The sequence below is a fragment of the Muscardinus avellanarius genome (genome assembly GCF_963383645.1).
Source record: "Muscardinus avellanarius genome assembly, chromosome: 5".
Classification (NCBI taxonomy): domain Eukaryota; kingdom Metazoa; phylum Chordata; class Mammalia; order Rodentia; family Gliridae; genus Muscardinus; species Muscardinus avellanarius.
The window spans coordinates 81,831,380-81,856,501 of NC_137790.1; positions in this window are offsets into that span (position 1 = coordinate 81,831,380).

The window sequence follows — 25,122 nt, forward strand, 5'->3', positions numbered from 1 at the left end:
AAAAACTGTAAACACAAGGGACGGAAAAAAAGAAAACTAAAAGAACAGTCAGAGACCAGAAAAGAAACCAGCCCACATGGTGGCAGCAGATGCCATGCTGGTGCTATCTTGCCTCACAGCACCAGCCTCCAGAGAGGAAAGGTAAAAAAGGAGGTGAAGTGAGCAGCTACGGATCATTCAGGTGTAATTCAGCAGTTCTTACAGCACAAAGAACATCTAAAACTCCCAGTGGCCAAGATCATCATGCCTTCCAGGGACTCAGAACAGAGCTCAAAACCAGAAAAGAAATACACCAGCATCACGGCCCAGGGCGTGGCAGCAGTGCCATATTGCCAGCAGCAGTGGTGAGTTCACCACACCCATGACAGCTCCAGATCAGCACGCAAAATAATCGTAAGTGAAATTGCAGCCCCTGAAGGAGAAATCCCAGCACTGCACCCACAGGGACTTATGCAGCTTTGATAATCTTCCTGTGTCTGAGATTTTGCAGTCCAAGCAAGTGAAGGAGTAGTGGTGACAAAAATACCACACCTTAGTCACAGCTCCCCATGGGAAAATACCCAACTTGGCACCGCCATAGTCTCACGCAGCCTCGATGAACTCCCTGGGTCTGAGACTTTGCAATACTATCCAGTAAAGGAGTAGTGGTGTCTGAGATTACCACAAACTCGATCCAGAGCACCCTAAGTGACGTTGTGGTGACCTGGGGAAGAACCCAGAGAAGGCGCAAACTTCTGACATCATGAAAAAGAGGAACAACAATAGAGCAATGAATGCCCACAACCCCACAATATCAGAACCTGATAACACAGAAATTCAGAGATCTCCAGAAGATCAAATCAGGAATATAACTGTAAAAATAATACAGGACCTTCTAAAAGAATTTAGAGAGAGTCTAAAAGAAATAATGGATATAATCATTGAAGTAAAGGCAGCAATTCAAAGTATAAACAAACGATTAGACCACATGGAGAATAGAATCTCGCTCCTAGAAGATGAACACTCCAAAAACCAATGCAGGAATTTGACACTGAAGAAATATGGGCCCATTTTAAGAGAGCTAACCTAAGAATAATTGGAATAGAGGAGGGAAAAGAAGGTGAAACTAAAGTGATCAATAATCTCTTCAAGGAAGTAATAGCAGAAAAATTTCCAAACATAGAGCATGAGGTCGATATACAGGTCCAGGAAACTTATAGAACTCCCTTTAAATAGGATCAGAGAAGAGGATCCCCACACCACATAATTGTCAAAATGACCAATGTAGAAGCCAAGGAGAGAATCTTAAAGGCAACAAAAACAAAAGGCCAAGTGACATTCAGAGGCAAATGAATTAGAATCACACCAGACTTCCCAAACCAAGTCATGAAAGCCAGAAGGGCTTGCAGCAACATATTCCAAACTCTGAAAGAAAGCAACTTCCAGCCCAAAATATCCTACCCAGCAAAACTATCTATCAAATTAGATGGGGAAATAAGAAGCTTCCATGACAAACAGAAACTGAAGGAATTTATGTCTTCAAAACCAGCACTAGGGAAAATACTCAAAGAGATTAACTACAAAGAAGAAATAGGTAATACACACCAGAACCAGAGAAACAAGATTTTCCACCCAGCAGACAACTAAGCAAAGAAGAATAAACAGTATTTCAAACAGAAATAAAATCTTAACATGTTAAGAATTAAAAGTTATCTCTCGCTGGGTGTAGTGGCTCATGCTTGTAATCCCTGCACTTGGGAGGTGGAGACAGGAGGATCACGCAGGTTTGAAGCCAGCTGTGCTGGCTTAAGAGACCCTCTTTCCAAATAAAAAGTATAAAATAGGACTGGGAGTGTAGCCTGGAGGTAGAATGGTTTCCAGGAACCCCAGTACCATAAAAAAAAAAGAAAAGAAAAAAAAGTTATTTCTCAATAATCACACTGAATGTAAATGGCCTCAATTTCCCAATAAAAAGACATAAAGTGGCAAAATGGATTAAAACCAGAATCTATCCATCTGCTGCTTACAAGAAACACACTTTACAAGTAAAGAGAGTAACAAACTTAAGGTAAAGGGCTAGAGCAAGGTAATTCATATTAAGTAACTATCCTACCAAATGTGAAGTAGTATTTCACTATAGTTTTTATTTGTATTTCCTTAATGATTAGTTATATTATGATAATGATGAGTGATGTTCATGTGTTTTTTGGTCACATAAAAATCTTTGGAGATTCATTATCTATTTTAGTCTTATACCTATTTCTAAATTTTAATGTTGTGAAGTTTTGTGACCAAGGTCTTCTTCTAAAAGTTTATAGTCTTAAGATTTACATTTAGGTCTTTTATCTGAGTTAATATTTGTATATGGTGTTAGGTAAGGGTCCAATTTTATTCTTTTTTAGGTAATTATTTTTCAACAATATTTAGTAAAAAGATTATTATTTCCTTCACCAAATGTTCTTCTAAACCTTGTAAAAAATAACTTTACTATATATGGAAAAATTTATTACTAGGCTTTTTATTTTACTCCACTGGTTTATATATCTGCCTTTATATCAGTACTACACTGTTTTGATTATTATACCTCTAATAAGTTTTAAACTCGGGAAATGAATATCTTCTAGCTGTGTTCTTTTTTGAGATTGTTTTGGGTGTTTAGAGTTCATATTTCATGTTAGGATAGATATTTTCTGAAGAATAAGTCTCAAGACTTTTTTATAAAGATTACATTAAGAAGTGGGAACTCTAAAATATTGTTGGTAGGATTGAAAATTTGTGCAACCACTTTGGAAAACACTATGGAGGATCCTCAGAAGAATGGGAACTTACCATTTGATCCAGCAATACCACTTCTGGGTATCTACCCCAAAGAAAGAAAAACAAGCTACCAACTAATGCATGTGTATCTATGTTCATAGCTGCACAATTCACCATAGCCAAACTATGGAACCAGCCAAGATGTCCATCAACAGATGAATGGATTACAAAACTGTGGGATATGTACACAATGGAATTTTACTCAGTCATAAAGAAAAACACAATTATGTCATTTACAGGGAAATGGATGGAACTGGAGGACTTTATGCTAGGTGAGATTAGTCAGTAACAAAAACTAAGAAATCAGATGCTTTCCCTAATATGCAAAAGCTAGGCAGAAATGGGTAACAGGACGAACTCTAGATGAAGAAGGAGATCCTATAGAGAAGCAAATAAGGCAACCTAACTGAGGGAATGGGAGGGTGAAGAGGGAAACTCTCTAAAGCACATGATGTACTTAAACATATCAAAATCAATCACTAAGTCAAGCATGGGAAGAAGGGATGAGGAGGGAATGAGGTGGGGATTGAGTATGGGCTAATTGGATAATGTGTGCATGTATGTCTCCACAAATCTTTTATTCCATTAAGATGTATGACTAGTAACATACTATAGAAATGATCTCTGAAAGTATAGTCTTAACTGAATAGACACTTCACAAAAGAAGAGATACAAATGGCCAATAGATACATGAAAAGAGGTTCTACATCAATAGCCATCAGGAAGATGCGAATCAAAAAGACACTGAAATTCCATCTAACCCCAATCAGAGTGGCAAATATAAAGAAATCAAGGCGAGGATGTGGGGAAAGAGACTCATTTACACTGTTGGTGGGAGTGCAAACTAGTTTAGCTGATATGAAGATCAGTGTAGAAATTTCTTAGAAAACTGGGAACAGATCCACCATATGATCCAGCTCTACCACTCCTGGGTATTTTTCCAAAGGGATTTAAATCAGAAAACTACAGTAACATATGCATACGTATGTTCATAATAGTACAATTTGTAATATAGCCAAATATGGAACCAAGCCAGATCTCCATCAACAGATGAATGGATTGCAGAATTATGGGAAATACACACAATGGAATTCTATTCAGCTATAAAGAAGAACAAAATCATGGCATTCTCAAGAAGATGGAAAGATCTGGAGAACATTATGTTAAGTGAGACCAGCCAAGCACAGAAAGAGAAGGGACATATGTTTTCTCTAATATGCCCAAACTAGGGAGCATTGGGGATACCAGAGGGACTCCACATAATGGAGGGGAAACCTCAGCAAAGCTGAAATAGAAGGATAAGAGAGGAAGAAGGCTGAGGTTGATTAATGGAGGAGCTGCATCCGAATATGTGTAAAAGTATGAATATAGATAGCATGGTTAACCTGGACCCTCATTGTTGGGAGGAGGGAAGGGGATCTGGGGTGGGGGGGGAGAGGGCAACAAGCACAGTCTAAATGTATACCATTTTCAATATGATCCACTTATAAATAAAAGCAAAGAAAAAATAAAATTTAAAAAACTCTTTTATTTATGTTAACAGTCATTAGGTGATTAATTATCACCATCTATCACCTGAGAAGATACAGCACATCCCAGGTTGGACTTCCCTATAATTAAAAAGTGGTAGAAATACAATAGACTTTTAAAAACTATATTCTTATTAAGTATACTTATGCTAATTAAGGTATTTATGGCATCACTTAGGTCTTATGTATCTGTTTCTATCAAGACCTGTTGAAAATGCAGGTATAATTTTTGTGTACATGTTGCCATATGATAATAAGAACCAGACTGTTATTCAGACATTTGCCCATTCCTCATCCATTGACAAGAACATGTTTTCCATTTCTGTACTGTGTTCTCTGGCCTTAGTCTTATTAGTTTATCCTGTAAAATAAGGGGGCTGAAATAGATAATTTATGGATCTCTCTAAACCCATATATATATAGTAACTTGTAAATGATAAAGGTGTAACCAATCAGACAAAAAAAAGAAAAATGGCTATTCAAAAATTGTTCTGGATCAACTTGCTTTCTTTATGAATAAAAATATCCGATTTTATACTATGCACAACATGCACTCCAGAGTAAAATATTAAAATATAAAGCCTCAAACTTGTACAAGAAAATGTATTTTTATTTCCTCAGTGAATCAAAGGATTTTTAAAAACAGTGCTTGAGAAGTACAAAACTTAAAAAAAAGGACAGGAAGGCTTAAAATATTAGGTATAAGTCAGAAGAAATAAGTTTGGGTGATCTCTTGCACAGTAGGATAACCACAGATAATGATAATGTACTAATAAATGTTTGATTGTCTCTGACAAGGTCAGAGGACTTACCAAACTGGCTTATGCATTCCCTGCTGGTCCCTTTGTCCAAGATATTCCCGTTTGATCATTTTACTTCCTTCATTTTACTTTTATCACTTCTTCCAGAAAAACTAGAAGAAAGAATTTTTTTTTAGCCAGGAAGATAAGGTAAATATTTGAGGAAATAAGTATACTTACCTAATTTGAATATTATTAGTATCATGTACTACTCCATATGTACATACAGTTTTATATATCAACTTAAGTTATTACATATATGAACATTTTAAAATTAAAACATAACATCACAATACATTAAATATACAAGCCTCAAATATACACATACATTTATCAATTATTATATATATGTTAATTATATGGATACACACAATAAAGTGAAACATATTAATAATTAGAAGATACTAATATTGGTAAGTTAAAAAAAAAGCCAGAATGAGAGAGCTTTTATTAACTTTAAGAGACCACTAGGAGCCGGGCATGGTGCCACACTCTTATAATCCCCGCGCTTGGGAGGTGGAGACAGGAGAATCGCACAGATTCAAAGCCATCCTTGCTGGCTTAAGAGACCCTGTTTCCAGATAAAAAAAACAGGTCTGGGAGTGTAGCCCGGAGGTAGAAGGGTTTCCAGGAACTCCAGGACCACATACACACCAAAAAAGACCACTAGAATTTTGTACACAAAAAATATTTTTATAAATCTAAGGTGATACTCAATTATTCTTGCTTGATATGTATAGGGCTTCCATTTTAGATGATGATAATGTTTTAGAAGTAGAGGTGGTTATTGGACAACATTGCTAACAGGTTAAATGCCACTGAACTATTAAGTTTAAAATGGCTAATTTTATGTTATATAATTTTTAATCTCAAAAAAGTCAGGAATATCAGATGAAAAAAATCTCATTAATTTTATCACTGAAACTATTATTCTCCCAAGTTAAATTCCAACATAAAAATAGACCAATCAGACTATAAGTTTAAATATAGAATATGATCATCTGAATGTACTGTGATATGAAAATTTATGATTCTAAAGTCCTGACAAGATCAAGGACAAATATGTTAGAACACATCCTCTTTTGCCAGGTGTCTGGCACAGTGAGCCAGGGTGTTGTTTGATAAAATATTACGCACACAGAAGAAAATGTTTGATTGTCTCTGAGACAAGGTCAGAAGACTTGTCAAACTGGCTTATGCATTCCCTGGTGGCCCTTTGTCCAAGATACTACAGTTACTCCGGTTTGCTCCGTTTTACTTCCTTCACTTTACTTTTATCACTGATTCACTCTAATCCATAAACCATAGATAACTATACAGATAATCCCATTACTTTATTTCCCCTCCTCTAGTCCACCATCTGACACAGGAATGATCTGAAATCGGATTGTTCAGAATGAGCTCCATTTAAAGAGTCAGCCTGGAAGTCAAATCACACAGTGTCAGGACAGGAGCTCTGGCTCAGACTCCCTGGCTTTGAATAGTAGCTGAACGTCAATGTGGATCCTTCATATCAACAATGTGACATGATAGATGTGACTTAAATTGCATAGACCTCAGCTGCCTGATTTGTAGAATATAAATTATGGTTGTAGTAGTGCCTAGCTTCTTTTCTTTCTTTCTTGTTTTCTAATTTTATTTTTTTAAGCAAGGGTTAGTGTGAAATAGTCAGAGAAGTTTTTTAAGGCATAGTACATTCTATTGTTATGATCGTCATCATTACTCTGCCAGAAAACAAAATCTATTGCCCAATAGATCATTAAATCCTGCTCATATGGAGTCTATGGTTTATGAATTATGATTCACTACAGGTTTCAGAGAAGAAATTATAAGCCAGGTATGGTGGCACACACCTGTAATCCCAGTACTTAGAAGCTGAGGACAAAAGACTTGCAGGTTCAGGGCCAGCTTCAGCAACTTAGTGAAACCCTGTTCCAAATTTTAAAAAATAGGGCTGGAGGTATAGCTCAGAGGTAGAGTACTCCTGGGTTCGCTCTCTAGAACCACAAAAAAAGAGGAAGAAGAAACTGAAGAATTAAGAGACTTACTCTCTCTCTCTTAAATTATAAGTAATTGATAGTATACCATTATGGTAACCGGTAAGCATACATATAAGGTTGTCTTTGTGCCTGGCGGTGGAGCCCAAGCTCAACCAGTAGGCATATGCTTGGTACAGGGGGCCATGCCCTACTGCAGGCAATCCCATCGGCCTTTATCTTTCTCACCTTGCTCTATTGCCAAGGTTCCCACCAGATTCTTCTTCAGTAACTCTGATTTCTCTCGCAGGTGCCATTCAGAGCCCTGATGAAGGATTCCAGCATCTCCCTACTGGACAAATTGGAGACTTGACCATGAAGGGAGACCAGTGTGGGCTCAGTTAATTGTGGATCCACTTAAGACTCCTGGAAAGTCGGGCATGGTAGTGCATCCTTGTAATCCCAGCATTCGGGAGGCTGAGACAGGAGGATCGCAGTTCATAGACAGCCTCAGCTACTTAGTGAGGCCCTCCGCAACTTAGTAAGACCCTATTTCAAAATAAAGAATAAAAAAGTTGGGCAGGGAGTGTAGCTCGGAGGTCAAATGTTCCTGAGTTCCATCCCCAGACCGCAAATAAAATAAAATAAAATAAAATAAAATAAAATAAAATAAAATAAAATAAAATAAAAAAGACTCCTGGGTTTGTCCTTGTTCTCAACACGTTCCCTCGTACTTCCATTTCTGCCTGTAGATTTAGTAGACCATTTAAAACTCCTACAAAATACCTTTTGTAACCCCCACTATTTTGAAACCCTTTGAAGAGAATTCTTGAAAATATATCCCAAATTTAGCTAAACTGAGAGAATACAAATTCATGACAGTGGGATTCTTGTTGAATTGGAAACTATTTACACTTCTTTTAGCCATATAGAACTTCTGAATAACTACAATATCCCTGCTCCCACATAGTATAATAAAACTATCCCTACCCAAATCAACTCCAGGCTGGCCCTGTTCCCACAAAAAAATACACATTTTCTCCTCTATTTCAGAGTCGTGCTCATTTCTCTTCTAGCTGAGTCATATTCCCCCTTTGATATTCTGGAATGTAAATCTTGAGATGTAAAATTAACTGCTCCTAACATACTTTATTTTAGATGGTAGGGAAATGGAAGATGTAAAGAGAAAAAATGGTTACTATATACACAACTCTACTCATATGGAAGTTAGGAAGGAATATAAATGAATAATATGCCATACATCTCCACAATTGGTTCTATGGGCTTGCTAGGTACTTTTTCAATTCAGTAAGTTTGTGACATTCAGTAATTTATTATTTTTAAACTAAGGCCTTGTTGCTTCACCCATAATTGGAATAAGTAAATGCAACCTCTCTTCATTCACTGATTTGTTGATATAAATAAATGAGATAATGGATGTTGAGAGGCTCTGTAGCTTACATAGAGTACTGTACGCACAAGTAATACAATTATTAAGTTCGCCTTTGCTTTTGGGAACAACAAAGATGATGTCAGTAGCTATAGAAAATGTAAGTGATCTTGATTCCTTTGTGGCCTCAGCCCAGGTCCTTATGACATTTTTCCAACATTTCACCAAGCTGCCTGCTATGCATATGAGGCATTCATTTTCTATGTGGCCAGCAGCAGAAAATGAAATCCATTACAGCCCCACACAGGGGGTAAATTTGTTTGAACTGCTGTTTAGCTGCGTCTTTGGTATCTTCTTAATAATCTCCCCGGCACCAAGCCGCTCAGTGTTTGCCTGTTACCTGTCACCAAAGCAGCTGTTTTCAAAGATGTGATATGCTTTATTGTATGGATCAGCCTTTTTCCATATCTTAACGAAAAATATACTATATATTATGTAGCTCTTGGTTGAGCATTATGGATGGAGTCTGAGAAGAGGGTGGTTGTAAAATGAGAAGAAACAAAGTGGTACATTTTTCTACCCATGGAAAATGCTGTATAGTCTAACAAAGACACAATATCATAAATAAGAGAAGAAAAGGTACCATTGAAGTAAAATGAATGAGGTTTATTTCAAAGGCAATTAGGATAGCATTATAAGGAATGATGCCTTGGAACTGGACCTGAAGGAACATTTAGGATTTCAGTAAATACAGGTGGGATATATGGGGTGTATGAAAGAAGGGAGAAGAGATAAAAATACTATTGTCTGGGAAAAATACTAGTCATAAGCATGGTGAGTATAGGCTTGAGTAATATCAGAACATGGTTTGTGTTGCCTCCAGGTAGGGCTGGAATTGCCACCTACTCAGAACTTAGCCAGTGAGCAGGTGAGTCACGTGAGCAAAGCAGGTGATACAATGAGCACTTCATAGCGTGCTGTTTTGCTACCATGGAGTAAAAGACTAATCTTGGAAAGAACATAGTTTATTTATGTGTTAGTGCCTGAACAGGAGTGGGGACTTGATTCCCAAAAGGAAGGGATGCAGGCAACAAAAAATAAAATAAAGACATGGTGTTGTATCAGATCCCTGCTATTTTTAAATCACTACCTATTATCCTCTGAAGTGAGACATTTTTCCTTGACAAAAAAATGTTGCAGTGTTATAATGATTCAGTGCAGCAGCTTTTGAAATTTCCTACCTAAAAATATTAAAGGTAGCCATGAAAAAATTATGATGCTGTAAATTCCCCATGAGACCTCTCCTCATCAGTCCAGCTCTGAAAGATTTGCATTTAGAGGATCACTTTGTGATACAATGACAAATGAATGCAGCTAGGCTCTGGGATTGCCTTCAACCCTCCCCAGGTGAGCTGGGCCATGGACTCATCTCTACTGCCAACAGAAAACATTATGGCATATTTGGAAGTTGAATAATTCACATATCCCTAAACACAGCTCAGCCATTATCCAAAGATGTGTTCTTTGATAGGTATCATCATCCAAGCTTTCTGACACCAAATTATTATTATTTATTGGTGTATTGTAATCATACGTCATGATGAAGTTCAGGGTGAGAGAGGAATACATGCACAGTTTTAAGCCCTCCCCCAGTTCCAGCATCCCTTTCTCCTTCCACCTTCGCGTGCATGACACTGATTGGCATTAACCCATTTTTGTCTGTACATCATGTCCATTGAAGTGTTCCTTCTTCAAATCTTTCTCCCATCTCCTGCCTCCCTCACTTAGGTTCCTTCCCTCATTCCACTAAGGTTTCTTCTGCTTTGTCTAGAGTCTCTCCTGTGTCCCACTTTCTCCCTAGTTTCCACATATGACCTTTTACTTTTTGTGATTGACTAATCTCATTTAGTATAATATTCTCCAGTTCCATCCATTTCCCTGCAAATGAAATAATTTTGTTCTTCTTTATGAATTCCATTGTGTGTATAGCCCATAATTTTGTAATATGTTCATCTGTTAACAAATGCTTAGGCTGGTTCCATAGTTTAGAAATTATGAGTTGTGCTGCTATAAACATAGATATGTATGCATTATTATGATAGTCTGGTTTAAATTATTTCAGGTAGATACCTAGGAGTGCTATAGATGGTTCTTATGATAGGTTCATTCCCATTCTTCTGAAGACTCTCCTTCACTGTTTTTCATAGTGGTTGCACTAGTTTATAATCCCACCAACAATGTATCAGAGTTCCTACTTCTCCATATCCTCATCATCATTTATTTTGGTATTTTTTTTGTGTGTGTATGTGTGTGTGTGTGTGTGTGTGGGTCTGGGGATGGAACCCAGGGTCATTCTACTTCTAAGCTACACCCACTGCCCTATTTTTTATTCTTTATTTTGAAACAGGGTCTCACTAAGTTGCAGAGGGCCTCACTAAGTATCTGAGGCTGTCTGCGAACCACGATCCTCCAGTCTCAGCCTCCCGAATGCTGGGATTACAAGAGTGCACCATTATGCCCAGTTTACTGTATGTTTTTAATGATTACCATTCTAATTGGGGTTAGGTGAAATCTCAGGGTAGTTTTGATTTGCATCCCTCTGATTACTAATGATGTTAAATATTTTTTCATATACTTATTGGCCATTTGTTCTACAGATGTAATGCAATACCTATTAAAATGCCATGGTCATTCTTCACAGATCTAGAAAAATCAATTCTTAAATTCATATGAAACAACAAAAGGCCTAGAATAGACAAAATAGTTGTTAACAATAAGAACCATGTAGGGCACATCACAATGTCTAATTTCAAACTATACTACATAGCAACAGTAATAAAAACAATGTGGTACTGCACAAAAGTAGACACATAGACCAATGGAGCAGACTAGAAGATTCAGAAACAAATCCACACATTTACATCCAGTTGATTTTTGACAAAGAGGCCAAAAACATGCACTGGAAAAAAAGATAGCCTTTTCAACAAATGGTGTTGGAAAAACTGGTTATCCATATCTGAAAAAATGAAAATAAATCCTTTCTCACTCTACATGAAACTCAAGATGGATCAAGAACATGGAAATTAAACCAGAAATATTGTGATTACTTGAAGAGGACATAAGAACAATTTTCCAACATATAAGCATAGGTAAAAAACAGTCTCAATAAAACCCCAAAGGTACAAGGAATTAAAATAAAGATTAATGGATTGAATTAAACTGAAGAGCTCCTGTGCAGCAAAGGAAACTGTCAATAATTTCAAGAAAGAGCTGACAAATTGGGAGATCTTTGCCAGCTACCCCTTCTATAAAGGACTAATATCTAGAATATACAAACAACTCTAGACACTTGATGTCCCGCAAAACCAAATAGCCCAATAAAATGATGGGCAAGTTAACTAAATAGAGACATTTTTCCTTTTATGTAGTGGGTATTGAACCCAGTGATATTCTATCTATGAACTACACCTCCAGAAATTTTTAATTTTTATCTTGAAGCAGGATGTCACTAAGCTGCCAAGGGCCTCATTAACTTGCTGAAGCTGGCCTTGAATTTATGATGCTCCTATCTCAGCTTCCCGAGTACTGGGATTACAGGCATGCGCTACTGCACCTGGCTCAACTGGCTCTACAATATCTTCTTTGGCTTAATCAAAATATCTTGAGAGATATCTGAGGAGTAATTTGTTCTCCTATCTGTTAAAACTGCACCACGTTCCTACTTTAATGTTACTTGTAATCATACTTTGAATCATAGAGATTGCTTCATACAGTCCCCTCAACAAGTCTATTCTATCCCATAGCCTGTACTTTATGCCAAAATGTAACCCTAGCTACATTTATTGTTCTATATTTCTTCATATTTTCCCTTACCTTTTTTTAACTCGCTTCAAACTCATATTGTCTTAGACTGTACAACCTTTTGTAGATTACTTTTTGCAGATTTTTTTCCTGCAAGATGTTGTATTATATAAACGAAACGTGTGCATAAACAAAGACCACCTCTCTCACTGGTCTTGGTGACCTTCCTTACGTCCCAGAAGCCAGCAGAACTGATGGCATTCAGCAAGTGGTCAGTCAGCTTTGGTTAAAGAAACAAACAGCAACTTTTCTTTCACAGAACAATTTTTGAATGCTTTTAAAGAAATAGATCAGTATCTTCATCTTAACTGATACACTTGTTAGAAGAAAATACACATGCTTTTGAATGTGAGTAAAAGGTTATTCTGGCTACATGGACATGTTTTTTGAGTGTCTTTCTCAGTGATATCTATAGCTAACTCCAGGCATTTTATATAATTATATTGTAGTTCTCCATGCTGAAGAAAAAGGATTGAAAAATCCCAAAGGCATTTTTATGCTCATGTGAACTTCCAGCTTCCTGCCTTAACCATTTACCTCCTCCTGTTGATCTCATGGACCTATCCTTTTACCACTAAAAAAGGAAAGGTAAAATTAATTTAAAAGGCACACATATAAATTTGAAATAAAAAGATCACTAGAGTTAGACAAAGAACATTTTTGTTTTTGCAGTATTGGGGATGGAACCCAGGGGCATTCTACCTCCAAACTAGACACCAACCCAATTTCTTTATTATTCTTTATTTTAAACAAAGGGTCTCACTGAGTTGCAAAGAGCATAAGTGGCTGAGGCTGTCCTCAAACTGTGATCCTCCTGTCTCAGCCTCCCAAATGCTGGGATTACAAATGTGTGCCACCACACCCAGAAATAAAGAAAAAAAAAATTTTTTTTGCAGTACTGGGAATGGAACCCAGGGCCATTCTACCTCTGAGCTACACCTCATCCCTTTTTAAATTCTTTATTTTGAAACAAGGTCTCACTGAGTTGCAAAAGGCCTCACTAAGTAGCTGAAGCTGTCTTCAAACCGCGATCCTCCTGTGTCAACCTCCTAAATGCTGGGATTGCAAGGGTACACCAGCACGCGTGGCTAAGTACTTTTTAAATTGACTGTTTGGCTTAGGAATTATTGTTTTTATAACTGATTATTTGCACATATATGTCTGATGGATGAAACAGGTATACCTGTGCAAATGTGTACTGAAACTTTAAGAAACATGATAGGTGCCTATAATTCCAGTTTTTGGGAGGATCAAGCAGGCTTCATAATAAAAATAGGGCTGGAGTGGAGTTCAGAAAAACAACACTCCTGAGTCCATGTGCATAGCTTTAAAATAAAATAAAATAACATTCTTAAAGGGCCCATGTTTCATAAATTACTTTATTCAACAAATAATTATCGGGAACGGGCCATATGCTAAGGTCCTGTCATATTGCATAGATAATGAAGCAGTAAATAAAAGGGGGAAATTCCTGCCCTCATGTAACTACTACTCTAGTGAAGTAGGTAATCTGTGAATGAATAAGTTATGCATTTGTAACAATAATATGAAGGAAAACTAATCAATACAAGGGAATGAAGTCAGCTGTTGTGCTGTGTAGACCAGTTGGCCTAAAATGATATTTTAAAACAAGATCTCTGGAGAGGTAGCATAGGAGCAGGGAGACACCTGAGGATGAGCTTCCCTGGCCCAGGGAAGCAGTCCTGGTTTACACAGCAGAGCAGTCATGTTTACACAGTTCCACTCAGTCAATCTATCACTACAGACTACCAGAACTCACTCGAACTGCAAAATTGGTCAAGAATTGTTGCCGTCAAGCTACACCCCTAGCCCTATTTTCTATTTTTTAGTTTGAAACAGGGTCTCACTGAGCTTCAAAGGGCCTCAGTAAGTAGCTGAGGCTGTTGGTGAACTTTGATCCTCTTGTCTCAGCCTCCAGAATGCTGGATTACAAGCGTGCCCCATCACACACGGCAAGCTCTGATGATTTTTAAATGCCTTCCTTTTTGCATCTTGTTCATTCAATGTCATTATTCTGGAGAAGATAACAACCAAAAGTAAATATGTGGATAGAGAGAAATAGCAAAGGATGAAAGAAATAAATGTTGGCCCGGAGCGTTGGCTACTGAAAGCTGAGATGTACAGATGTTTTCTTCCTTCCTTTCCTTCCTTCTTTCCTTCATCCTTTCTTCCTTCCATTTTCTTTTCATTCTTTCTTTTCTTCGTGTGTGTGTGTGTGTGTGTGTGTGTGTGTGTGTGCTGTCATGTGTACAGTATTGAGGATTAAACCCAGGGGCATTCTATTTCCAAGCTATACTCCTATCCCTATTACATTTTTTAAAATTTTGAAACAGGTTCTCACTAAGTTATCAAAGCTGTGCTCAAACCTGGAATCCTCCTGTCTCAGCCTCCCAAATACTGGGATTACAGTCATGTACTATCATACCAGGCAAGCATGTGTTTTCTTAAAGAAAGTGAAATCACTTAGTGGATTTCAGGCCACTAACATGACACTCAAAGCCCCCTATCCTCACCTCCAAATTTAAGCAACCCTCATCTGTAATTATTAACTCTACAAGGGTCAGTGCTGAATAGGGATTCATTGTTCTTTATGATCAGAAAGTTAAAATGATAGAGAAACTGAAGTTGCTTTCCTAATGGAAAAATACATAGAATTAAAACTTAACAACAGAAACTGCCACAGTACTGGGCAAACTAAAAATAAAATCATTTCAGAGACTAATGACATAACTTTACAGGCTTAAATTATCTATCCTAATGCTTGAAGTTCATATTTTCATCAACCACTTAGGCCAGTAACATATTAAAGTCCACTAACATCATTTACTTTGTTCTGTAAGTAACATTGTAAGATACAAGAAAAGATATAAAATTGAATAAATTGCCTTCTACATGATGATATACTATTGACCTTTGATGTTTTTATAGAAGCACCTAGATATGTGAAAAATGGTTAAATATATAATAATATTGGTAATAAAGTAAATCCCTTCCATCTTTAGCCCATATTTTATTCTTTTGGTTCAATGCCTGAAATCATTTTATAAAGAAATACTCCTATCTCATTAGTAAAACTGAAATATGGTACACAAAAAAATGCACTCATAAGTAAAAAACTTAAAACTTGAAACATCTTTTTTATTGGTTTTTCCTGGGCTGTAAATACATATGTAAATAATGAGAGAAATTAAGAAGGAATGAGTGTTGAAGCAGAGAGAAAACCTTACTAAAGACTCGGGGAGCACCGAGGAGAGTGAGAAGAGAGGCCAGGCACCACTGGGCTTCAAGGGAAAAGGAAGAGAGAGAGAGGAGACCAGAGTGGGAAAGGGCGGTCTGGGAGTGTACCTTGTAGTATGAACTTTCATTCTATGCCTTACCTACTCAGTAGTGGTTATGGCCAGATGAATGGATTTTTTAAAATGTAGTTTACACATAGAATGTAATACCATTCACCCTTACAAAAGAAGGAGACCCTGCCATTTGTAGTAGACGGACCTGGAGGACATTATGCTAAGAAAACTAAGCCAAACACAGAAAGACAAATACTAAATGATCTCACTTATCTGTGGATTCTAAAATAGACAAACTCATGGAAGCAGAGAGTAGAATGATGATTGATGAAGCAGGGGAACAAAATGAGAAAGTGGTGGTCAAAGGGTACAGAATTTCAGCTACGCAAGGTAAGTCCTGAAGATTGTTGTACAGCATGGTGTTTAGAGAAAACAGTAGTGTATAGTCCACTTAGAATTTTCTAAGCAGTAGCTCTTATGTTAAGTGTTCATTTCACACACAAATAACAACAATAATAATAATCTTCATAACAGTAAAGGAGGAGATGGGAGGAAATTTGGGGAAGTTATGAATATATCCATAGTCCTGATGTCTTCATACGTGTACATTTATCCCCAGATTCATTGCTTGAATGTGTACATTAAGTAGGTACAGCTTTTTGCCTACCAATCATAACCCTATAAAATGTTTTAGAAAATAATAGTCATTGCATCACTTTACCTTGAAGTATTATTTTAAATATTCATTTTATAAGAAAATTAGCGACCTTTCTCCATTTCCACTGTAGCTACACTACCAGCAACTTCTGAAAGCAAGACATCAAAGTTATGAGACTTGAAAGCGATCAAATATTACGAGAGGCAGGAAAATCAGTTTTACAACTAGTCCAAGGAACACATGCCAACAGCCTAAACTAATGCAAAGAAGAGAAAAAAAGAAAACTGTAAACTCTTGGGTGCTTAAAGATAAAAGCTTTTAAGTAGGGATCAAAAACTCAAGGTTCTACTGGGAATGGGAAGGTTGCAGGCATCATGAGGTCACTCAGGTGTACATGTATCTTATCAAAATTTTCAGATGATAGTGCAGTTCAGAGACAAGGAACAAGAAGTCAGAAAACTAAGTTTCATATAAAAGTGCCAAGTTTTTTCAGTATTGACATTTAATTCAAATCAATTTAAAACATTAGCTAGCCAAATTCAAATGTACCTGATGGTCACATATATTTTTGATTTCTGAAATAAACCCATATTAAAACAAACCAATTGCAAGGCTCTATGTAATGTAAACTAATCACCAACGTGAACTGTATAAGATAAACATAAAAATAATTCAGGAATCCTGGGCTTGGTGGCTTGTGCCTTTAATTTTCAGGACTTGAGAGACTGAGGCAGGAGGATCAAAGGATTGAGACCAGCACCAGCAAGGAGCAAGTTAGGGAGAAAATGTTTCAAAATAAAAAGATATAAAGGGTCAGGGGTCAGCTCAGTGGTAGTTCACTATCACTGGGGATTCAATAGCATGTAACAAAAACAAACAAAAACCCCTCAGGAGAACACTATAGAAACATTCCAGTATTTGGAGTGTGGTGGCAACTAAAATAATTTCTAATCGTACATGAGTATATTAGATTAATTCAATTCAGAACACTTATTTTGAAGGGCGTCACTTTCAATACATGGGTAGATTTTGCATATTGTTGTGTGTGTGTCTGTGTGTGTGTTATATTATACATATGAACATATGAATGCAGAAATAAAATTCTACCACTATTTATGTGTAAAGATAGCATTAAATTGTAATAATGGAACTAAATTGTGTGTGTGTGTGTGTGTGTGTGTGTGTGTGTGCATTTGTGTAGTATGTGTGTTGTATTTGGAACACTGAGTTAGAAGTTAGGCCGCCTGAGATGAAGCTATAGTGACATAATCAACAGCTCTGGAATCCAAGTTATTTTACTTTTTAATTCTGAATGTTCTTCTTGGTTTAAAAGGGGGGGCAATAACTCCTATCATTTCCTAGCAAAATTAGTAAAATATCAAATAATAAAACTGTTGAGAATGTCTTGCTAAATGTCACAATGTTTTAAATGGGCTTCAAGATTTAGTAAATTCACTCTTGTATTTTATAGATGATATATTTTTTTAAACAAAGGGCAAAACGTAAGACATGTGGTACCTGGCAAAACTTACCCTTATACCTCCAAACCACAGCAGGTAGGACACTGCAGTATGACCGTACCCTGCCAACTCTTCAGAATGAAAGGAAGCTGGCTGTGTTTGCCAGCAATGTATATTAGTACCATTTGCTTACTGAAATTAAGAAGCTAGCAGGAGAATTCACAGATAGGGGCTTAGAATGCTTTTTCTTATGTGATTCAGAAGGAACATCCTGCAAATCAGTCATCCTTTATGTGGGGCTCTTAAACATAAAATACAACCTGCAGTGATGAAATACTACACAATTATCCTATTTGAATAACCTCTTTGCAAACACATCGTGAAAAACTCAGCATAAAGGTAGATAATACTCATTATTCAATCTTGAGAACTACATGGTCAGCTAACTCCAAGATACAGTCAGAACAGCAAAGAGAGAGAGCTCTGCCAGCCTTGGATATCAGGAGAATCTGTCCTCCACCCCTCAAAACTCATCAGGTGGGACTCTGAGTTTTATTCAAGGCAATATAACTAATCTGTATTGCTATGAGATCATGCCTCATTATGAACTCTTTATTTGCAAATTTCATGCTTTTATAGTAGCAATTAAGATGGAATTACCAACTGAGGGGATGTCAAAATAATACTGGATATTTGAACTCAATGAGATTGCCTTTAAACTCTAATGTAACCTTGGACAATATAACCCCATTTCCTCACTGTGATGTCATTATCCATAAAATTAAAGGGTTGGACTAGATGAGCTCTAAGGCCCTGTTAGGGTCCAATATTCTACTATTTATATGGCTCACTATAGAATTCAGTTTGAAATTAAAGCACATAAGCAGATATCTAGTGTGGATCAGAATTTGGCCCATAATAAACAAGTAAGTTGTTATTATTTTAATCCACTTGGCTAATGTTTTCTTTCTTTTAAACATTCTGAAATTCATTATTTTTACCTAAGAGGTTATTTCAGGTAAGATGTCATTAAACTCTCCAACTAAATTATTGAGTAGCTTTACTTAACTGGGAAATGAACATTTATGTACATAATTTTTGTTTGTTTCATTTGGCATATTTTATGTATTTGTTGTTGTTGTTGTTGTTGTTGTTGTTGTTGTTGTTGTTTGCGGGACTGGGGATGGAACCTAGGGACATTCTACCTCTGGGCTATACCCTCAGCCCGTTTCTTTTTTTCTTTATTTTGAAACACGGTCGTATTAAATTGCAGAGGGCCTCACTAAGTAGCTGAGGCTGTCTGAGAACGTGTGACCCTCCTGTCTCAGCCTCCCAAGTACTGGGATTACAAGTTTGTGCCACAATGCTTGACTCATATGTAAATCTCATAGAGAAATAAAAAACAGCCCTCCAAAATGGCAATGCAGTAAGAAAGTGTGCTTCTGTAGAAGTTCTTGAGGAAACTTGAAAACAGCCAATGAGCCTCACAAAACCTATGCCCTCAGCTTGGTACAAATGGTCCAGCAGTACCCAGAGCAGCAGAGTCAGGTATTAACTTATGACAAAATCAGCTTGAGTCATGTGATTTCTGATTTAATGGAGGAATTTTTCATAAACCATATTTTTAGGAAGACACTGTTTAAAAACAATAAACTCTATATTGATTTACATATATATTTGTATATGTAGGTGAATAGACAGCTTGTCAAGCAACCACAAGAGTACAATGCTAACCCAAATAACTAAAATCCTGTGGCTATATCATTCTACAGCTCAGTAGTAGAAAACTTGCCTTGTATTCTGAGGCCCTGGGTTCAATCCCCAGCACCACACACACAAAAAAAATTAAGAAATTTAAATCCTGCCTTATATCTATGCTTAAGATTGCTTATCAGCCCCATGATTTGAGTATATTTTACATTTTTCAAATATGTGGCAGTGAGAGCTATGTAAATTGTACACTCACACTCACACACACACCACCACTACCACCACCACACCACACCACACCACACCACACCACACCACACCATAAGAGAACTTCAAAGTGCTAAACTCTATGGAACAGCTAAAACAGTAAGTCACTAGATTAGAAAAGGGAAGTAATAAAAGGTAAACATTAGGAAACTTATCTTTGAAACAGGTGGGACTCGAACAAAAGTGTAAAATGTATCTAGGATTTAGGAAGGCAGGAAAGAGAGTAGAAAGAAATTCTTAAGGAACACAAAGAGAATTATATGGTTAGATCATCGGAGCACAGGCTGAGCAAGAAGTTTGGAAGTAGAAAAAGTATCCAACGTTTTTTTAATTTTAGAGATAGAATATGATTAGTATGCCATAAAAGATGGTCTAACTCTACAAAACAGAACTGGAGATCATAAATCTCAATAAAGAGTGAAGATAATTCCAAATGAGACTAGAGAAAATTGACAAAACATGGCATTTTAAGAGAAATATCACTGGCATTTAATTGCATGATGGCTGCAGAGTATAGAGAGAACCATCAAAATTTAAACATAGGTATATCTAGTCCTGTGGGGAAAGCAGCAATATAGGGATAAATAAAGCATTAGGTATAAGAGAAAATTGGATGTTGGAAAAGGATCAGGAGTGTTAAATCTGAATCTTAAAGCATCAAATATAGAAATGGAGTATAGAAGGTAATTTGAATATGCTAAATATATTTAGGAACTATTAACTTTGAACCATGGAAGTAGTTCTGTATGACAGTAAGTTTTGTAAGGGTTTATATTTAAGATTACATATATTTAAATAATGCAATGAAAAGTATAGCACTCCCTTCAGAAAAATATACTCATATTAAAATATAGATAATTTGGCACATGATTTCTGAACACTCAGAGAGATCCCATTTGCCTCATCTAAATCTCAGTATAGCAAGGCTTACTCTGGATAACAAGCAGCATGATGAAATGACAAAGGATGTATGCTATTTATTTAGCACCTACTATATCCCAAGTGTTGTTTTAATATTTTGCATATACCATTTTCATAGTGTTTTTCTCTGACATTCATAATAATCAGTGATGTAGAAATTAGTTTCTTTTTTTTTTACAGGAAAATAGCCATAGAAAGAAAAGTAAGTGAACCTAAATTTCTTGCATCTGGGCTTCCATACATCTTTTCCCTTATTAGTAGAAATTTAATGTTTATTAAACTGGTAAGGAGGATTTTATGATGGGGAAACACCTATGCAAATCCAGTAGAGACTAAACTCAAGTCCTAGCATTGCAAAGGCAGCTGAAGATTTATAGCCAATGAGCAGAATGAGGGTGTGTCAGTGGATACAAATTTACTGACAACTCGATAAACTATCAAGGGTAGGAGAACTCGTGCTAAACTAGGTCCCTGATAAATACAGACCAAAGTGACCAGATGTCAAAAGTAGGGGTATTCTCCATAAACAGCTTAGTATCATTCTTAGCTAAGACTGAGCTCAGTAGGCCATCAGTAAAACTTCAGAATGAGGCCCAGTCAAAAAGAGAGTATAGGGGAGCCTGAGTAAAAGGTGGTCAAAGAGCCTTAGTCACCCTTTAACTTTCTTTTCATTAGAGAATATTCACTGAGTTCTAATTATATGACAGATAGCCGGGCGTGGTGGTGCACGCTTGTAACCCCCACACTTGGGAGGCTGAGACAGAAGGATCACACAGGTTCGAAGCCAGCCTCATCTACTTAGTGAGGCTCTCAGCAACTTAGTGAGACCCTGTTTCCAAATGAAGTATAAAATAGGTTTTGGGTATGGCCCGGAGGTAGAAAGCCCCTGGGTTCCAGCCCTAGTACCACAAAATAAATAAATAAATAAATAAATAAATAAATAAATAAATAAAATAATAATTATATGACAGGTACTATGTTAAAGGATACTAAAATCAATAGCACAGACATATCCCGGCCCCTTGGGAGCTTGAGTAATTTCTTTTTTCCCTTCTTTTCCATTTATTTTTATTAATTTTAAGAGTGCATTGTACTTGTACATAAACATGAGATGCACAGTGATGCATTCATACACACATACCATTGTTTGGTCTGTTCCTTCTGCGTACCTCCCCTTTCTTCCCTCTTCTCAATCTTCTCAGCTCCTCACTACTCGTCTGGCCTCCTGAATTTCCATGAGGATTCCTTCCTTTCTTTTTTCTCTCCAGTTTCCACAAATGAGAGGAACATGTGGGCCTTGATATTCTGAGTATGGCTGCTCTCACTTAGCATGATGCTCTCCAAGGGAACCTGGATCATTTCTGTCTCTTCTTTTTTTTAATGTCTCAGCTTAGAGTCTACTCTGCTCTGAAGACCTCCCAGACTTCACCTCCTTTGCTCTTCATCATGAATCCCAGGGTTCATGATGTTTAGCTTTGTATATCTGTAAATTCAATATTATGGATGCTTTTTCTATATCTGTTCAACCTAGCTAAAATTACAGCTGATTATACAATCATGTCATAGGAATAAGTCAAGTGTTTTCATTTCCCTTAGTAGCTCTGAGAATCTAGAATGATATTTCAAAGTGAAATACCTTTATGTTTGCTAAATCTGAATACAGATAAATTCCATCATCAGTCTGCGTCTAAGGTCATAAACAACTTAACACTTTTATTTGGTTTTATTTACTCAGCACAAATAACACAAGTTTGCTCTTGTTAATACATGTCTTCATAACTAACTCCATTTTTTATTATCAGAATAATATTCTATACCCCTAAATCTAAAATTATCTTGAACAGAAAAGAAGGGTTGCATCAGGATAAAAGCTTTTTTTATATATAAATTTTATCCTTTCTCTTTCTCTGATTTCCTCCTAAATGATCGTTTCATGTTGAGAACTGTTCATCAAACCCCAAACAAACATGTAGAGTTTTAAGTGCCAGTACAGAGCACCTGCATCCTTGAGAGTGATGATTAAGGGGAAAGGACTGAACAACAGCCATGCTACTCATCACTCCTAGGGTGCTAGATATAATGTTCCTTCCGTTACTGATGCTCATGTTGAACATTTCAGGTTACAGCAAATAGTCAGGTGCATTATGTCTTTATACAGCTCTATAAGCAGGTATCACTTTTCCCATGTAACAGACCATGAAACTGAGTTCCATATGAGAGAGTCAGTAGTAGATTCAGGGACAAACCTTCTTCATTCCCTCCAAGCCTGCCACCATCCTCACTGCCAGGTAGCATCCTTCCAATCCAAATACCACTTTCTTTTCCTACTTTACTGTGGTTTATGGTTATTATCTAGGATTAGAGTGAGAAAATCTGTACCTGTTTTACATGCAGGCCCATAAGGGACCTCTGAACTCAAGTGCACAACCTTTCAACAAAATTACTGCATCACCCCTTCATTGGTCTACTTACTTCGTTAATACCCTTTATTTCAAGAAAAAAAGAAATTCCATTTTATTCCTTCATTCCCAAAACAGAGTTACCAGACATCTTAACTGCGTTAACACTCGAGGATTTGCAGCCTGATGAAGTACACATATAGGCTGTCAAATTTCAAGAGATTGGACAATGGGATAGCATCTGAAACTGGCTCTTAAATAGCTTTAAAGGCCCATGTTCTCAGCAAAGTAGAGAAGAGATAAAAATGTCTAAATCCCTCCAGGTAAGTGGTTCTAAACCTTGCTGCATATTCAACTCACCTAAGGAGATTTTGAAAAATGTTAACATCCAGGTCCTTCCTCCCATAGAGTCTGATTTAGTTGGGCTGGCCCATGGCCTGAGCACTGAAATTTTTAAGCCTTCCCTGAGTGATTCTAATGTGCATCTGGGGTTGAGAGAAACTAATTTAAGATATAACCTAGTGGAGTGCTTCTCAGCACTGGCCATACATTAGAATTTCTTGGGGGAGTTTTTAAACTACTAATGCCAAGACCCAAACAAATCAGAATCTCTGTAAGTTATATCCAAGTATTTTAAAGATTCACAGGTAGTGAGGCATGGTGGCGCACGCTTGTAATCCCAGCATTCAGGAGGCTGAGATTGGAGGATCGTGGTTCGAGGACAGCCTTGGCTACTTAGTGAGGCCCTTTGCAACTCAGTGAGACCCTGTTTCAAAATAAAGAATGAAAATTAGGGCTGGGGATGTAGCTCTAAGGTAGAATGCCCCTGGGTTCCATCCCCAGTACCACACACACAAAAAAAGTTCACCATCTGCAGATGCAACCCCAATACCTCTCATAGTCATCTGTTATAATAGATATAAAATGTCCTCTAAAGAGCTCATGTATTTTAATCAAGAGGCTTGTAATTCCAGTCTGAGCTAGAAGGGTACATCTGGAGGGGTAGATCCCTGGGGGTGAGGCCTTTGGGATTATATACCATCCCTCCTCCTCCCCAGCGGTTCACTCTTGCTTCAGGCCCCCAGGATGTGAGCACAGCCCATGTGCTCTCCTCTATCTCTTGCTGCCACTCCCAGAGATGCATGGTTTTTTGCCTCACATGGACTGAATCTGAAACCATAAGAGAATAAATCTTCCTTCCTTTAAACTCCGTGGTCAATCTTTTAGATTACAGCTGTAGGAATGCTGAACAGAAAACCATCTGAAATGCTGATTATTTGTTCCCATCCATTTTGGATAGAGTACTAATAGCCACTCTTTTCCTCTATTACTTTCACACACTCCTACTTGTCCTACATACTAAGATTGAATACATATTTCCTTCTTTCCTTGCCTTTTGTATTTCTATAGAAGTCATAATAATAATTTACTTTAGATAACTAAATTATAGCAAATACAGGCACAAACTTGCCAATCAAATTATAAAACCTGTTTTGAAATCTAATGAACAAAAACAATCAATATAAATGTAAATGAATGCCAAAACCAATTAGCTCAATGTCACTTTCATGTAACTTTTATTTCTGGACTTCATGTTCTCTCCAGTGAAGCACTAACTGCATTATATGCCACATGGAAAATATCCAAGGTAGATGACCCTATAAGAAATAGTTATATCTGCCAGAAAATAGCTCTCAATTGTTGAAAAACAGCTCAGAAAAGTGAGAAAAGCACTTGTCAGAATTAGGCTTAATCCCAAAATGAAAACCTAATATGAACTAAAATATTCACTGGTACCTAAATATACTATCCATTCTTGTGCTTAATTATACCCTCTTTCACACTGCAGAAGAGGCTGTTCTGTGACTTATACTAAGCCTACTTGTCATACCCAAGCCTAGCGTCCCTATGTAGCTAACAGCAGTCACTAAAGAAGTTTGCATTTGGTAATCCCTCCCTCACCACCTTTATACCAATTATAAAGATATAAAATCTCAGAAAAATGTTGCCTGCATAAAACATTTGTTAACTAAATATTTATCAG